The sequence below is a fragment of the Anser cygnoides genome, chromosome 2, assembly GCF_040182565.1.
Source record: "Anser cygnoides isolate HZ-2024a breed goose chromosome 2, Taihu_goose_T2T_genome, whole genome shotgun sequence".
NCBI classification, from domain to species: Eukaryota; Metazoa; Chordata; class Aves; order Anseriformes; family Anatidae; genus Anser; species Anser cygnoides.
Genome location: NC_089874.1, coordinates 72,052,198 through 72,071,182, shown reverse-complemented (window position 1 = coordinate 72,071,182; position 18,985 = coordinate 72,052,198). Strand labels below are relative to the sequence as shown.

Sequence of the window (18,985 nt, the reverse complement as noted above, 5' to 3'; positions counted from 1 at the left end):
GTGTTCCTATTTAGCAATTGGAGAAATTAAGGCACAGTGGCATTCCTGAGGTCATTTATCATTTTCGGTGATTATTTCAGAACAAAACACAGATTTCCTGACTCCCTCCCTAGGACTCCTCTCCAGAAAAGATCTGCAGTGAACATCAGGCTATTCTCATGTTGCTGTAGAATGATTTTGATTTCTGGCAGGGAAACACACTCTTGTTCCATGGTCTTTATTAAAGTTTAAAAGAAGTGTTGAATTTTTTTCTGTTTCATGCTGAGGAGGGAAGAGACAAACTTCTCTGAGCTGACCTTTATGAGATGTTGTGTTGCCTCAAGGCCTGTCATTAAACATAGCAGCAGGCACTAATGTTTATGATAGAACATTAAAAAAGGATCTAGACAATGGGAACCCCTCTTTACTTTTCTGCTGCACCCTGATTTCCTAAAAATACATGTATGTTATAAAGGATCATTTAATATTTTGAATGTGCACATATTTTATACCCATAGAAGAATTGTGCGTTATTTGTAAACATCTATGGATGTTCTAAAAGTTGAAAACATCTCATCAGGACCCTTGTCAAGAGGAACATATGCCTGTGGTTTTATCACTGCTCTGCTGGTCTGTTTAGATCAGTAAAACTTCAGGCCCCAGTTTTCCTTTTGCCATCTGTGCATTATAATCACGAGCATGGAGGTTAAAAAAAAAAAAGGGAATAAAAAAATACTTTCTTCTACTAAATAACTGCTGCCTTCATAAGATCACATCTTCTGATTTTTTTCATAACCATTTTCTTTTGGTGCATTTAAGGCCTGAAAGTAGTGACCCTGTTGCTAAGCAACTGCAATGTGTAGGCCTCAGCCCTGGTAGTTGAGTCAGAAAAAGGTCAATTAATGTGGCAGGCCTGTCCTTATCAATATGCTACTGTGGCACCAACTTCTATTTCTTTACAGTAATATGTCATAGTAAGTTTTGTAGGTCTTTATGCTGTGGTTCTCCTTTTGAATAAAAGCATAACTAAGACTTGAGGGTATGTCTGATATAACAGAAAATGTAACCATAAAAAAAAGAAACCCAGAATAGAAATCATCTGACTGCTGACTATCCTGCTGTGCTGCCTGAGGCACTTACACATTTCCATTGAGTTATTTTATGATCAGGCCAGTATGTTATTGAAATATTATCTCTTTAGCCTTTCTCATTCTGATAAGAAATGACAGGCTCTCAGAACAGTAATACACATGGAGAACAAAATATGGAGCTGTGGAGGAAATTCAGTTGGGGTAAGGAACAGCTGCTTGAGCATATTCATATTAAAACTTCCTCACCACTCCTGTGCTGAATTCTAAATAGCTGTCCTTTTTTTTTTTAAAAAAAAATTATTTATTTATTTATCTTTATAGTGAAGTGAGCATCAGAAAGCCTTACTACCACCACCACAGCCACCACTATTATGACTACTACCACTACAACAAAATTTTGTCTTGGATTATGAACTACTTTCTCTAAGGAAAGTCCCCTTCATTTGGAAACACTGTTCTTTCAAAAGGCAGTGAACTGCTCATCTCTAAATTCTAAATATTTAAAGTATTTGGAGACCTAACCTAAAACCTATTGATTCTTCCTCATTTGCCAATTGATCAGGCTCCTGACTGCCCCTTGGGAAGCTCTCAAAACATTACAGCTGCTCAGACTCCTACACAGGAGGTTGCTGGCAGCAGCTCTGTTCATTTGGGGATCAGCAGGTGCCAAAGTCAGCCACCTGCCTCTTTTCCAGGATGCACTGTGTCTGGACTAGTATCTCCAGGGGCCACCTCCTCTCCCATGTACTCAGGGTGGGACTCAAGAAGTGTTCTGGCTGCTCCTGTAGCCAGTAGTTTCTGGTTTGGCAGCACCCTGCAAGATCAAGGCACGGCTGGCAGTGTAAAATGCGTGGGCTCATGTAACTGTTCATTAGGTGATACTGGAACAATCAGTGCTCAACAAGCTGCCCTAAGGAGAAACTAGTTTTTTTTTACACCACATTTTGTAAACACAGAGTGCTTTGCCAACATTACTTATCATTATTCTTTTTCTGAGCTCCATCGGGACCACAGGACAGCTCAGCCTTTCTTACTTTGACAGCCTTGTCTACCCAGACACCGTGCTATCAGAACTGACGCTTGGTGCAGATGTTGATGGGCTGGGAGGGCCATTTATTGCCTGCTCATTGCCCTTCCTTCAGGCTTATCCCAACACCTGTGGCAGGGAAAAATGTTCTGAGCAAGTTCCAAGTGCTTAATTATGTGTTAATTCCAGCAATAAATGAGGATAGCAACTAGTTAAGGATGATGGTTTCCAAGAGTGATCCTTATGGTGAGATAGCAGGGTAGAGGAGTTTGGTCAGGCTCTTTCTAACATCTGTTAGCATCCCCTACAAACTATCCCATTCTGCAGAAAATAGGAGTAAAGAAAAGGCACCTAATCCCATAGCTACTTCACAGAGACAGCCTCTAGCAGGCCACTTTGTTACTATGCAACTAACAAAGAAAGAAAAATGGAAAGCAATCGAAACTGCAACCATCCATACCTTATTTGCAGTCACTTCATGATTTCAGGTGCATAAATGCTACCTTGTTAATTACTGTTTATAGATAAGAATAAAACTAAAGGTCTCACTCCCTGCTACAAAAGCATGACTATCCCTTTTCTGCTCCATGCCTCCTACCAACGAAACATAATTTGCTTTCACAAAATTCCTTCTGACTGCACGTTAATGTGAGACTAGAGTCAGAGCCTACTGTTGTCGCCCTGCTTCAGAGAGTGGGATTAGTTACTCCCTCTGTTCTTCTGCCCCATCTATGTAATGGCACAAACTGACCTCCAGCTAATTTGGAGTGAGGACTCTCAGCTGTTCAGACTGGTTCCCCTGCAGTTACAATACTCGCGTGTGTTTTATTTCGTTTTATAGCATTAATGGAGAAGCAGATGTTGCGTTCCTCCCTGCAAATGCTATACAGTGAATCATCTTAGCCTCTCTGTAAAATTTTAACTTAATGGAGTCCTGGCATTTGTGATGAGCTGAGGAACTTAATTTTATAGAACAACCTATTGAACAAGCTGTTCTTGGACATTCCCATCTCAACTAAATGTTAAAAGTATTAAAATTCACATTAGCACAAGAGGAAATTTTGCATGGGTAATCCTTTAATACAGTGTTTTATGGCTCTATTAGCTGCACAGCAGCTGGTGACATGATGAATTTAATCCATTAAAAAATTCAGTAAGAGGTTTAAAAGTCAGCTTTTTAAAACATAATCTTGCTGCAAGGAAAGAGAACTTCTCCTCAGGGCCAGAGACATGGTGAGTTCACAGTGTGGCAGGTATAGGAAATACACCTGCATGACAAGCTCTCGTATGCTTATAGTTTCACAACTAGCAGAGAGCTTATGGTGATGAGAAAGAACTCAGGAGCACAAGGGAATCTTAAGGAGAATGTTTAAGTAATGCATCTGTCCAGCTTTCTCTCTAACTCCCTTTATTATTATTATTATTATTTATTAATTATTATTATTATTATTATTATTATTTCTGTTAAAGGATTTAATACTGTAGAGCTAAAAGTTTGCCATTCTGGTTCTTACATGTGTATTCTGAACAAAAGCACAGGAACTATTTACTTCCCTCTGGAAGATTTACTACCTGACAGAAGCTGGTAGAGCTAGAAAATTCCTGTATTTGCTACACTAAGAAAAGTACAGATTTCGGAAAGATCCTTTCTTTTTTTTTTTTCTTCTTTTTTTTTTCTTTTCAGTACAAAGAAAGAAGTTAGTATGTTTGTGTCACGTGTTTTATAAATGTATATTAGTACACAGTGTTGCTAAATTGTTATTTTATCACAATATTTCATAATCTTCTTGAGCAAGCTCCTAAAACCACATAATTTTTGTAAAAATATGAGCTTGCATTGAATAGCTTTTTTAAAAAGTATCTTGTCTTTGCAGAGGGATGACAGGAGAACATGATAAATTGAATTCTTACAGGCTTGTAACCTGAAGAATTAAAAAAAAGTACTTAAAATAATTATTAAGCTGCATGACTTTTAGGACATTTTAACTATTTTAGGAGTCATTTTCCAAAACTGTTGGCAGCATTATTATCACGTAGCCTTACTCCTTGCCAGTTTTCTGGAATCATCACTTTATGAAATGACATTACTCAAAACTATTTTACACAGACTATTTTACCCAGTTGTTTCAGTCATGGTTTTCTCATAGAGATTTTTCATCAATATCTACATTTTCCTGGACGAATTATTTTGCCAGCTGCTCAGCAGGTATAAATTTGCCCCAGTCTGGCATCTGTCAATATGGATGCCACAGTAATTATGACTCTTCTCCCCAGTCATCCTAATAATTTTTAATATTTCACCTTAATATTGATTGGGTATCTGCACGTGAGTTTTTTTTTTTTTTTTTAATCTTTTCCTGTTTACCTCCCCCTAATTTTGATGAAGAAATATGGTTTTTTTTTCTTTTTTTTTTCTTTTTTCTTTTTTTTTCTTCATTTACAAATGTGGCTGATACCTAATATAATTTTCAAAGCTACTGATGATCTGTAAGATATTTTCAGATCCCTGCAACTCTTCTGAAATGATTTCAGAAGTGAATGCCTTGTGGGTGACAAAGGCTTTGCAGGAAATAGCCTGCTAATAACAATGACTTTGAACAACCTGTAGAGTGTAACATTTTTAACTGGCAAAATGAGATGAATTAGGGTTATCTTGCCCTTTGCTTAAACAAATTCTGCTTCAAGAAAATCATGTGAATAAGCATGACTTTTCTGAAAAGGGCTGGGGAGGACAGGCAATCACAATCCTTAGTCCACAGCAGAAGTTGTGGCTGGGAAATTGCGGAGGTTCACAGGTACAGTATAAAGAGTGCTGGGTCACTCAGGGAGACTTAGGAAGAGAAATCAGGGAAAATATTGAATGGGATGAAACAGGTCATATAGCAGAAGGTTTGAGGTGTGTCTGAGTTTTGATCAAGAAAAATTTGAACAAATCTTGATAAATCTTATTTAACGTACATCTGATTATGATCTATGATGTACTGCTGCAGACTGTAAAACAATAAAGGGCACTTTAAGTAAACAATTAAGCTGTTCTTTTGTCAATTCAGCTATACCAAGCAAGACCCCATAGAACTTCATGTAAATTCTTTACCCAGTTCTAGAAGAAGTCCAAAGGCATAAAATGCTTTTCTTCTCTGTATCCTTCTCCCTCTTCCTACTGCCTTAAATAGCAGTTGAATTGAAAGTGAGAAAGAACTGTACAAAGACATCATGCTCAGACTAGTTTAGAGCAAAACTGGGGGAAATGTGTTTTTTGTTCATTGTATTTGATATTACATGACATAGTTTTATTTGATTTTTCTCTATAGGACTTTGTGCTTCTTGCATTTCATCTGGGTGCATATAAAGATAAGCTCTTTTTTTTGTTTTTTAGGACTGTAAAAAAGAGAACTTGATAGAAAGAAACACATGAAGAATATAGTCACTTAAGAAACAAAAACAAAACCTAAAAAATCCACCCCAATATAATGTGTATTCTAATTTGAGCTAAAAAAGGGCTTATCTACATACTTAAGTGCATGCTGTTGTGCATTACCTGTGACCACACTCAAGCCTAATTCTTGATTTATTGTCTAAGAACATCCAGATAAGAAATATAATTGCTATGTGTAGATACGCACCAACTAAAGGTTAAGGAGATTCATCCACAGAAAGCAATTAAAGTATTTTATTTCCTTTTTCCTACTTTCTTCTGTATCTTTTGTCATGTCTTTCTGATCACTTGGAGACTGCATTTCACTATATAAAGCTTGTGTAAATTCTCTGTTTTTCAACTACAATACATCTCTACTATAATTGGTCAGGTACTATGACAGCATCATCCTCACATTTTTAGAGAACCTTCCAACGTGAAACTATGTATGATGCTGCATTACAGTACCTTATGTTCCTCCTGCTTCATAAAGTCTAAATTTGTCTGTATGTGTGGGGGTCAATAATGCATTTGACTGCATCCTGACTCATGCATTTTTGCATATGTTTATTGCTGTGCCTGACATTTTTTCTCCATTGCTATTGGCTGTCTTCTACATGATGAATTGGGAAGAATTTGGGAAGAATTGTCCTCTTATATTTTGCCAGATCTTTTAAAAAGCTGTGCTCAGTGCAACCAGTTTTGTGGGTCAACATAGAACAGTTTCCCATGTATTAAACTGACTGTTCTTGATGTGCACATCTAACCGTCACAGTATATTATTAGGGTGGTATATTTAATAAACACAAAACACCTGCTTGGCTGTCCTTAACAAAATTCTGAGTTTTTACTAAGGACAAAAATAATCTAAAAAAAAGAAAGAGATCAAAATAGCAAATAAAACCTGTTTAGAGCTCACAAGCTCCTGAAGATCTTTGCCATGCTTTTCCTTAAAACCCATTTCAAGATAAATTGGTGTGAAGGTTACAACACTAGCTGAGAGAATGTATTGTCCTTTATCCCCTTTGTCCCCTGTTTAGAATGTATCCACAGCTTTTTGTTGCTGTTGTTGTTGATTACAGTAGTGTGCAAAGCAATTCACATCTCCAAGAGCCCAGAATAAGCTTCTTTGAGCTGAATATACTTAGTACAGAAGTCAAAATCTAAATTCAAACTATTCTGCATCAGCAAATACAGTAAAGAGAAATAGCTTATTTGCCCTTTTAGAGTCATGAAACTTGTTACAACACACCCTTAACAATGCATTTTATTTAAAATTGGGTTTGTAAGAATAGCATTTACTGGAAAACTTGATTCCTTTTTCCTTGTTACAGTGTGTATCACAGGTGGCTGATTTATAGATATTCAAATAATCGACTGTATTACAAACTTTCGGTACCAATGATTTTTAATATAAAGATTTGATGCAGGGAAGCGAGGAGTGAAGAAAGATTTAGGACATCCAGTTATTTATATGCAATATATATATATATATATATATATGGATATATATATATACACATGCATACATACAAATATATATAAACACTTTGCATTTAAGAACTGTGAAAACATGATAAAACATCAGTTAATAAAGGGACATATCCTCTCTCCAAGGTAGGCATTGCTGTTACACTCAGCACGCACAAATATCAGGGAAGAGGTTATCAAATGTAAATGGGAGGTTCTTCATGTTTTTATTGTTGAGACACACAGTTCAAAGTGTTTACTATATTGCATAAAAGTATGTGCCTATAGGCAATTTCTGAAAGCATGCATTCTACTTATTACAATAATGAAGTATTACAACCTTTATTTTATTACTGCAAACTGCCTGATCAGAAGTACAATTTAAAGACTTCTTATACCTCTTCCTTGCTTATGTCATTTAACTTTCTTTTAAGTTTAGGTTGTACATTCTTTTGCATTTTACATTTAAACCATGTTCTAATTCAGTGTGACAGTTTTGCCCGTTTGACAACTCCATTTTCTGGAACAATAAGAATATTGTGATATATTTCAATACTAGAATTTCAGATATCTTTAGTTTGCCACTTACCTACTTATCAACAAACCTTAAAGAATGTTAATTATCCCTTTACACTTTATGTAAAAACAAAGTAATGGCTTTGTCATTGACTAATCATTGATTAAATCATCTCTGTGGACTGCATCAAAAGGCAAGACAAACTTGACTATTCACACTGCTTTGTGCTAGCAGCTTCTCAAGTGGACCAGACACAGATGTAATTATTTATGCTGGGTATTGTAGAAATGAAGCCTTAATCTAGAAAAGCCTCAAAATCAATGAAAATGGATTTATTAGTATAAAACCTAGGTAGATTGGACCAAGCAACTTCATGTTTTCAAAGTTTACACTTACTGTAATTACCTGCTTCTCATTTACAATGTTAATTTCACATCAAATCAGTGTTATATTTACAATGGCAAAGTATTGCAAAAAGCCACATACATAAGGAGAAATAAGGCTTACAAGTTATTTAAATTACGACGTTTCTTTCTTAATTCCATCCCTTTAGATAAGTATTTAAGGCTGTGCAGCCAGCACACGCACTTTGAACAACATCTATGCATAGTCTCAGCTCTTATTGGACTCCTTACTGCAAGAGTTCAAACAGCAAGTAACAGGGTCAGGAATGCATTTGCTTTCTTCTTTCAGCCTTCAGTTATCCTTCATCTTAAGTTAACCCCTTATGTTGTTTTCCCTAGAGCCCTAGCTGGAAGAGTATCATTTGTAAAGAAGGCATGGAAATAGTTTACTGTGGCTATCCAATGAGGCCTCTGAAAAGCTGTTTTCCTTTGTGAAGAACTACAAACCATCAGTGACAAAAATGATCTTTTAAGTTGTCAAGAAAGGCCACAAAGGTATTGCAGGAAAATAAGAAGCACCTTGGAAATGGCTCAAAAAAGAGGATGTGGAATCTCCCACCTGTGAAGGGGCAAACAAAGCAAGCTGTGAAAAAATGAGATCTGACGTGTGTCATATGTCAAGAAGACAGAGTAGATAACAAGATCTGACATGAAGGAAGATGCCTTTGTCAAATTCCCAGAAGTTCCAGAGCTGGGGACACCTTGCTAAAGGCAGATGAGATTGGGAAAGATGAATGTACCTTGCCACTTTTCAAAGGTCAGGACTATGCAACAGCATGAGTGAAGCATTGCCACAGCTGCCACATAATCTAGGTAGAGAAAGAAAACTTTCATTCCTTCCTGCAACACAAAAATTGAAGGTAATCTAATAATTAGCCTATTACAGGATAGTCAATCATTTAACTACTGAAAATCAGGGGAGACATATTCTAATCTCATTTCACTTGAGAAATTCTGTTGCCTTTATTGGCAGAATTTGTGCCACTGATGGGAAATATCTCATTCTGACTTCAAGAGCAGTTGTTCTCTTGCGGCCTGATTCATTAAGTTAATGGGACACTTTCTCTTGAGTCCTCGGAGAATAAAATCCGTGCACTGATAAATCTCAGTAATTTCAGAAGTTCATCTAATCAAAGGTGATCTGAATGTCTTCCATCCAATTACTACACCAAAGACAATCAGTTTCATATCACTTCTAGATACTGTGTTGTCAGCTGGGCCCATCAAGCCACGAAAAACATTTCCTTTTACTTTATTGTCCATGCGTGTGCTTGCCTGTTGCTTCTGCCAACCCATAAAGAAAAAAAAGGAAGGGTGGTGAGAAGGCAAAGAGTGTTCTTTATTTCAGTACAAAGAAGTGGATTTAGAGTTTAGGAAAGATTCAGGGTTTGATGTCATTTTGTCTAACTCCCTACAACTGTTCCTGGGTTCTGAGCTCCAAAGTTCAAAATACCTTTTCAGAGAAAATTCAATATTTTCTCATTTTCTGTGATATCTTTATCCCAGATACTCCCAGAAGGAGTGTGGTGACTCCTCACTCTTTTCTCACAGTTATCACCTTTCTACCCTTCACGTCCCTTTGTTTCTGCTAAACAACTAATACATGTGGCTGTTTCTTCCATTTGTTAATTCATTTCTATTATCAGGTTGCTGACTCTTCTGTACATTTTCACTACCTGTAACTTCAGTTTTAGACAGCTATGTATATCTGAGGAACCCTCTCTTGAATAGAAGAAGGTCAAAGTGATCTTTGCTTGTGATACACAATAATTCATTGTCCTTATGTTACAAACTATGACCAAGCCTATTGCTATGTGTTTTACAATGTTTAATGTACCCATGTGGTATTCAGGAAAGGTCTTGCAGTAAAAGCAGTAATCCTCATTTCACCAATGGAATTTAAATCAGGAAAATCCCACCTGTTTTATACTTACCAAGCATTGGTGATTAGATTATATTATGTACGCTTGCAGCGTAGGGGAAAATAGGCTTGTTGAAATCGATATATAAGCAGTTGCACTGTTTGTAGCAACTCTGTGCCAACTTCATGTCTCTTTGTCATGCTGTCTCAGATTGGTTGTCCTTATCTGCAGCACTGCGCAGCTCTGTTTTTCTTGAGAAGCACTGGAAATTAGGTATTGCACACACACAAAAGGAGGGTGCCTTGCTTGTTGAATTTGGCTGTTTTGCTTGCAAAGTATTGCGGAGGAGAAGAAGGTAGTAGAAAAGGTAACATAAGAAATTGCCATACAGCATTGGTCTCCTTCTGCACTGAGTGACTGCTAATCTTTCACATTTCAGCACATCTAATGGAGATGAGAGATGGAACAGCTAAACTAGTCTCATTTACAATAGGTAACCTAACTGGGGTCATGTGTTTGGCCCGAGCAATTGTCAATGCATTAACAAGGTCTGCATTTAAAGGAAGGGAGAACAAAAGGGATAAAAGTCAAAATTTATCTTACGAGGGACCAACTAGAGCAAATGTTCCTAGTTCCATCAAGGGCGTTTCTTCCATTAAATGAGCACATAGGAAAGAGAGACATTGTTCAAGTACAAGTATTCAGTTTGCAGCAAGTCACAAATCACACTTCATTTATCAGGCCTACAGATGACAGGATATCATCAAATCCCTGGAGAGTCATATTCATTAAAAAGAAATCTTAAGTAATTACAACAATTAATTGACTTGAAACAGTTTCGGGTGGAGAAGGTTTACATAATTCATTTGCCAGACAAAACAAGCCTTATGAAGTCAGGGCAACACATTATTTAGAAGCATAGCCCCTTTCCTGTCCTCTTGAAAAGCACAAAATCACACCAAACACCTAGAGAAAACTGACATGGACAAACAAAAACAAAAAAAGTCAGAAAAAGTGCCTCAACTTCTATAACTATAAAAGAGATAATGCTTCACTGACTTGCTCATACCTTTACTTAAAATATGAGAATGAAATATTCTCCCATTTCTCCTTGTATTTATTCTAAATGGAAGATTCCTAAGGGTTAATTATTTAATAGCAGATTTGGGAAAAAAGACAAATTAAAACACTTCACACAGCCACCATACAATGCAAATATTATGTATGTCTAGGTTCAGGTGCAGCTTGAAGTTTTCCTCCAGGTTGTGAAGTGTGCAGACGTATGTTGCTCCTGCCTGTTGTCTGCTCCTGAATTTGTAGGCATCAGAATGCCATTCTCATGATGTACCAGCAGTGAACAGAAAAATGAACAAGAAAATAACAAGAACGTTTTTTGTGCTCTCTAATCTGCCTATTTCTATGTCCTGGTTTCAGTTAGGGTAGAGTTAATTTTCCTCCTAGTAGCTGGTAGGGTGCTATGTTTTGCATTTAGGATGAGAAGAGTGCTGATAACATGCTGATGTTTTAATTGTTGCAGAGCAGTGCTTACACTAAGCCAAGGACTTTTCAGCTTCTCGCTCTGTCCTGCCAGCGAGCAGGCTGGGGGTGCAGCAGGAGCTGGGAGGGGACAGACCCAGGACAGCTGACCCAAACTGGCCAAAGGGGTATTCCATACCATCTGACGTCATGCTAAACAATATATAGGGGTGGCTAGCCGGGGTGGGGGGGGCGGCTGCTTGGGGATAGGCTGGGAATGGGTCAGTGGGTGGTGAGCAATTGCATTGTGCATTACTTGTTTCATACACATTATTAGTAGTAGTACTATAATCATTATTATTATTGTTACTATTATTTTCCTGTCTTAACAAACTGTCTTTATCTCAACTCACAGGCTTAACTTTCCCGTTTCTCTCCCCCATCCCAGAGAGGGAGGGGGGAGGGTGAGTGAACGGCTGTGTGGTGTTTAGCTGCCGACTGGGTTAAACCACAACATTCTACATTTTACTTGCTTTTTTTGAGGTCTTTTTTTTTTCTTCCCTAAATTTTACAAATTGAGGCAGACATTTTTCTGTTCTATGTGTTTTCAGTCTCTGATACAATATAGTATTAACCCAAGAGTAGGACTTCTGGGTTTTACTTGAAAACAGGTGCAGCACCGAGACTTTCACAGTAATCCAAACTTCATAGACTGAGAAAGTTCTCTCAGTGCTCAAGACAGTTGTTTTACACGTTATCGTTTCTATGGGTGGCCCCAGTTGGAGTCCATTTCTCTGTACATACATACCAGTATCTTTGGGGAAATGAAGGAAAAGAATAGTCACACTTTACAAAATATATTTTCAAGAATAATGGCCATAGTAACTGCATGCCAGAAAATCTCTGGGATGTTTATGAAAGTATCTAAAGTCAATGTGTAGGTATGCAATTAATTTATCGTATAGTTTCACTTGAAAAGCAAGTCAAGTATATTATTGTGAGATTTAAAAAACTCCTTTCCTATATCATTAAGTAAGACAAATCTGCAACTCCACCTAAAATCTGCTAATGCCTAATTCAAATGGTTAATGAAACACAGTATCAGTGTATCAGTGAAAAGACTGACAACAATCAGTGTCCATATTTGACAAGGAAGAATGCCATGTTTTTAACCTGACTTTTACAGACCACCTCAGTTCCCCAGTTTCTGGCCTCTACTATCTGCCTGCTATCACTAGCAGAAATCCTTGTTTCATTTCCAAGCTCCTCCCATGTTGTCTGTAGAAAAAGAACTTACTTCTGGTAGTGCCAGGGGAGTACACTGGGAGAACAAGTGAAGAATTGCCCATGTTTACTGGTTGTCTACAATTTCAGGAGTCTAATTTCAGACAAATTCTGAATAATTTCCAGATATTCTGAATATTCTTCAAGTCACCATTGCCTTCCTCTGCAGTAGGTAGTTTGAGCTACCTGCCACAGTGGAAAATCCCCCACATTTCTGAATTATGATATGGCATATTTTCTTTGTGTACAAACTTAAAATGATAACAAACCTGGTTTACGTCAATTTTATTCCTCTGATAAAATCCAAGTACTGCAAATCTTTTTTTCGTAACTCATCAACCAGTTAGTTTCTATCCATCAAAATAAGGTAACATCGATGAGTCACATTCCCTTAAATTTTTATATGATTTGTAGGTTTAATGCATAATTCACAAAGACAAACTACAAATTTTCTGGTATATACCAGCAAGACCAAGTCAGGATTTCAAATATAGGCAGCAGGTTTCTCTCTGACTCATCATAGTAGGCAGCATAAAAAAAGAACAGAATATAAAAAAAACCACAACTATACGTGTTCTTTCTGAACGTTTCACAGAAGAGAGACAACAAACCCATCAAAAGTAAAGCATCATGACTGCAGCAATGATTAATGAGATGATAAGTGCAAGGGAAAAAAAAAAAAGAAAAAAGATTATTTTCTACCTTAATGTACAATCACAATATTCTGCACATTTTTTTTTCAATATAGTATACAGTTCTCATGTTCTGGAGCCTACAGATGCATTTTGAGTAGCATAGGGATGTGTTTTGGTAGCACAGATAATCTGCATGCTAAGTTTCAGACCATTACAAATGCAAACAACAAAGAAATAAGACCTACTAAACCTTTGATTAGGTAAGCAAGCAAAGTAAAAAACTTACTGACATGCGAAAACGGTCTTGACCTCTGATTGCAGGACGCAGCCAGCTTCATGGCCGAATCCCACCACAGGTCCCACCGATGCAGTTCCCACCTGGAACAAGCAGGTGCGCTTCAGCGTTGGGCCATGAAATATTTGCCTGTCAAAGCTCACTTTAAAAAGAAAAACTCTGCCTTGTATCCCTAAACTATCTTGTGGGAGTATCGCCATGGGGGTCGACAAGCTCGGTGGTTGGTGATAGTTGGACTCATAACGATGAAGCCATGAGGAATGTAAACAAGCTAGAAGGAACAAAGAAGGGCGATTCATGAGACGCCTTGCTGTCTCAAACTGCTTGTTCTCCAACCGTTAAGACATGGAAGTGGCTAAATATTTGCTGTTGCTGGGCAAAGTTGTTAACCAATGACTAGCTAGTGGGAAAGTACTGCTTGTAGAGCTAATGGTATAAGAAGGGAGCCTGTCCTCAATAAAGTGGTAGTTGAAGTTATTGATCCCTAAACTTACCCTAGTGTCTGTGTGGTCATTATGCCACACTATCTCATCTTGGGAACCTAGATCCAGATATGCCTTGGAGTGGTGAAGAGGCTCAATAGTTTGTATTTCCAAGCACTTCCTTTGTTTCCCTCCAAAAAGCTCAGATCCTTTCTACTGTCTTCCCTCCCTACCCACTTCAGGGGACATCTCAGGCTTATGTCATCTGGGAAGGGTCCCACATGCCTTTCAAAATACAAAAAAGCACAGGATAGCCTCCAGAGCAGGGGTTCTGGTAGGAGCCCAAACCTGCACACAGCACAGCCACAACTCCCCTCTCCCCTAGGGCTGGGGCTGTCTCCTCACCACAGCTCCCAGAGAGATCCTCAAGATGGCAGTGACTTTCCAGGGGGCCTGTTTTTAGGAGAGCCCCTTGGGAGACACTTCTCCCCTCAGACAAGGAGTAAGGGTGCAAATCAGGGAGCTAAGACTGCACCCAGAATATTTCTTCTTGCAAGTTTATTTTCCTCAAGACATCCCTGGCCCCTGCCACATTACCTTGCCATCCATGGTTGGCCCCCAGCACCAAACACATGCAGCCTCCACATTTCTCAGTGGTCTGGTATATACACAGAGCCCTGCCAGCACTGGTACTGAAAGCAAGGACCCCCACCACTGCACGGCACTAGTGCCACGATGCACCTTGCCTTTTTTTGTTAAACAATTTTAGCAGGATGGAGTTTAAACCCCAAGCCTCCCCCTGCCACCATCTTGGGCACCCTCCTCCTCCTCAGCAAACTGTACCTACTACTGCTGGACCTTCCTCCATGACCCTTCCCTGCTGCCCATCAGCAGAGTGTGTTGATGAAATTTGTAGTGGCAGCCACCTCCCAGGCTGGCTCAGATGGTAGAACAGGGCTCTTCCTCACAGCTGCCACCATGCTTTCCACCTCACAAAGTGCCAGGGCAGCTGGAGAGGCCTGAGCTGGCAGCTAAAACGTGGGGCCTTACCATCCTGTTGTTGCATTCATCTATTCGGATTTCAATGTTTTTCCTCAGTACCCGTGAAATAGGAGGGACATTGTTTTGGATGAAGTACACTTATTTTACAACCCGTTTTGGGTCATGTCAAACCAGTTTTATGAAAAGAGGTAAAACTATTTTAGCCTTTCTGTCAGTCACAGTGGTGGAAGTCAAAATGAAACCTGGAGTGGAAGAGGCCTTTGTTTTTGTACATGTTGTTTTGTCTAAACACATTAGTACATCGTAGGTATCTCTGGGTGATACCAGTGATAAACATGTATCTGCTGTCTATGAAATGGATAAAATCCTTTCTGTATCTGTACAACTGCTTTTATCTTATACTGTTTGAACTCAGCAGACACTACCTCACCAGCCCTTTCTTTTTCTTCTCAGTTACAGTTGCGATCTTACCACCTTCATCAGAACCAGAAACACTGGAGGAATGGGACTGAAGGAGACATACAAAAGGTAAAATACTTGTGATGAGAAAAACCTTCCCTTTGTCACGTAGACTAATTTCTTACAGATGTGTTATTCTCCTAATAGAAAAGCGGAATGTAAAATTGAAAGGATGTAATTGAAAATATTAATTTATATATTCAGTAGTACAAATGCAGAAATATAAAAATGACATTGACGTGACATCCATATGCCTAATGTTTGTGTGCACATCAGGTATTAGCACTAGAAGATGTGTTAGATGTGGGCTATGCATATGGTGGACTAGATCTCCAGCTGCAATAAATCAGTTAACCATGCAAAATCAGGTCAATGTACCTAAGCTTTATGCCATCTAGATTTATGCCATCTAAGGATCATAAGGTTTATGCCATCTAAGGATCTCACAAGGTATATGTGTATGTGTATGACAAAGAAAATGCTGACATTTCTCAACTTTAAACATTTAATCAAACCCATCTACCTATATACACCCGGTATGAATACAAACCACACCTTATAGATAATCTATGGAAATACATCTAGTCTTCTTTGTGTAGAGAGGAAAATTATTTCCAGTTTGAGCTGTTAAGACATTCAGAAATTAAAATGAAGGAAACCAGAACAGAACTTTCCTATAGAAACTTTGGCTTTAAAGCAAAACAAAACAGGCCTGAACAGGAAAGGGTTTTTGTAGAGAAAACCCCATGTCAGGAACCGTTTCAGGAGTCTCATGGGAAAACAGCTCAATATGAATTTTACACTGCAAGCTCAGAAGTACTACTTAACTCCCATTGAAAGCACATGGAACTTAGTCCTCATTTCACCTCCACTCTTGTTAAGGAAACAGAGAGGTTTTAGAAATGTGTATAAGCCAAATAGCACAGATAATCAAAGTAACATAGAAGAACAAAAATAATTTCTTGGTGTGAAGCACGTTTACCACAGGTATGTCAAACCTAACAGAAAGGGTAGCTGTTCAGCTAGTGTAAATCATTGCAACTCTGTTAGCTTTAGTAAACTTGCACTATCAGGGTATATGACCCTCTTTGTGTTTCTTTCATAAGCACAGCGGTAATGACTAAAAAATGCAGAAAATTACCTGGAGATTTTTACATTTTTTAAGAGCGTGCAGTATTAATCCAAAATCCTTTGTCCTCTGTGGGAGATTTTAATTGAATCTATAGGTTTTGAATTGCTATGTTCAAGCTAAGCATGAATCTACAGCCATGTTATAAACCCTAAAAAAATGGTGTTTTGTAAAAAAAAAAAAAAGGTGTTTGTAATGGAATTGCTGACAGATCTTTAACCATAGTAGTGCTAGCAGGAGTCACTATAATGTTGTAAATAAGGTGAATAGGCTCTTCTTATCTAATTTCACAGCTGAGCAGTGTATTGCCAGATAAATCAAATCAGGGTAAATGGCTTCATCTAATAAACTGGGTCAACATATAATGTATTTGTTCAGGTTTGCACTTTCATTGATTCTCATTTGATTTAAGAAGAGATATTTCAGTTTGTGTTTACAACATTTTTAAATATCTCTTTTCCCCCTTCCCTAGAGAACAAACAAGCAGGAGAGAGAGTATGCAAGCTAGTAGCTTCACAAAAAATGTCAAGTTTCCTCTAAGTTCTGCTTCCTGTTCTTATGCATCTGGGAAAGGATGGGGGTGGGGAATAAAGGAGTTTCTATATCTTATCTGCATTTTCTCAATAATGTTTTAGTGATGTTTGCTAATGTATCATTCATTAACCATCAGCCACTATAAAAAACATAATCTATCTCACAAAGTGGACATTATTATCGCATTAAATCATTTCACAATATACCTGAACGGTTCCACATGAGGGGCCTGGCCTGACTGAGCTCAAATGCCTTGGGGGCAAACTCTTCAGCAGTAATGAGATACGAGGTCTGTCTGTGATGAATATGATATTACTCGTGTCAGTGGCTGTGGACTGCACAGAGAATATTTCTTCTTACATTTTTTTTTTCCCTATTGCAAAAGAACTCAGGCAAAGCACTATTAACCCAGTAAATGAAGCTCTAAAGATCACAGAGTGTGCCCATTAGTCGACAAGATTGTGACTAATCCAATTTTTCTTGCAGGGAGCAATTCTGATGCTTCTGTAACATCTGGGGATGGCAGGGCCTGCATTACTGATGAGCCTGGCTGTTTTTCTTCTACCTTTTTCTTCATCCAAGAACAATTAGTGCACACACTTGTTTTACTGCTTTTCTTCCTTTTCCCTTATTTTTCTCCACTCCTTATACCATGATGACTGCTTTGGAGGTGGTTAAAATAATATCCCAGGCTGACAGAAGAGGAGAGGGTGAGGACTGTGAAGGAGGCTAAAAAAGAAACCCTTTGTGTTTGTAGGAGTGCAAAGAGAAAATGTGCTTTTTCACTACAGGGAAAGGATTAGGGTCCTGAAAAACAAGCACAAAAAGGGCTTAGAGCCTTTATCTTACCAGACACCATTAAAGGCATGCTGTCTTAAATTGTCCCTGAATTGGAAGAGGGTATGTCATCTTGCTTCTACTTACTCTAGTAAAGCATTATATGTTATTCTTTGTGTCGTAGCATTATATGTCAGTAACAGTAAAATCCTCCTTTTCTGATTTATTGTTAATTATGCAAATTCATTCTAATATAAACTGTCACTTAGAACAGGCTTAGGTCATTTCATTTAAATGACATCTCAAAAATATTTTATGATACTAAAAAATCTATCAAATGCTAATGGCTAGTGTATGTAGATTTTAAATGGTGATTTTTTTGTTTTCAAGAACAAATCTTACCTGTACTTGTTCAAGGATGCAAAAGATGCTAAACACCAGTAAAGTTCTGCTCTATGGATAGGGAAAAATGTAATCAGATAGAGGAAGAATGGAATAAGACCAGTTTACTGTAATTTCATTTGCATTGTTACATGGTGTGAAAATGTTTATGGATAGAAAATAATTCTGGGAATTCTGCATCCAGTTGTTTAAATATTTGTATGAAGGTGTTGTTGTTCTCATATATCAGCTGCAATCTATGAATTTTAGTGGTGCGTATACTGTAGCTTCAACCTTAATCTCCTTGTAGATCACTGTTGCAAGACTATTTTATTGGGTTCCACGCTAAGAATTAAAGTTTGACCAAGACTCAAAGTGTCCAAGCTAGAACTCTACCTCTCTCAAAAGCTGATATTTCGTTTTTATTATTTCATTATTTTATTACAATTCTCTGTGGTAATATTTCTGCAGAGAACAGTGGATGTCTAACATATTCCAGGTTTTCTGGGTTCTGGAAGCAGAAACACCTTTTTCACAGCATGCTTGTTCTGTTTCTAACTGAAAGCAGAATACACAGATGTATATGAACAAGAAAGAAAGAGCTGCCTTTAGACTAGAACTTTTCCTCTTTTCTAAAGCCCAAGCATAATGAGAATTCTGTTAGCTGTCAATAGCAATTTTACAGTGGATCGTGAGTTTATTATTAAATAAATCTGGAGAATGTCTCTAAGTGACTTCAGTAAGGGTCTTGAAGAGTTGGTGCTATTCAATATGAGGAAGACTAATATTAAATGTTAGATTGACATCAGTATTTGCTAATGTTACT

General features: G+C 37.9%; 1 long non-coding RNA gene across 1 annotated transcript; it reads left to right on the top strand.

The window, feature by feature from the left end:
- Positions 1–13,461: 13,461 nt before the first annotated feature.
- LOC106034873 (uncharacterized) lies at positions 13,462–18,515 on the top strand. Its single transcript, XR_007166260.2, has 3 exons — positions 13,462–13,551; positions 15,333–15,407; positions 17,488–18,515. It is a non-coding gene; the product is annotated as an uncharacterized lncRNA (long non-coding RNA).
- The last annotated feature ends 470 nt before the right edge of the window (positions 18,516–18,985 follow it).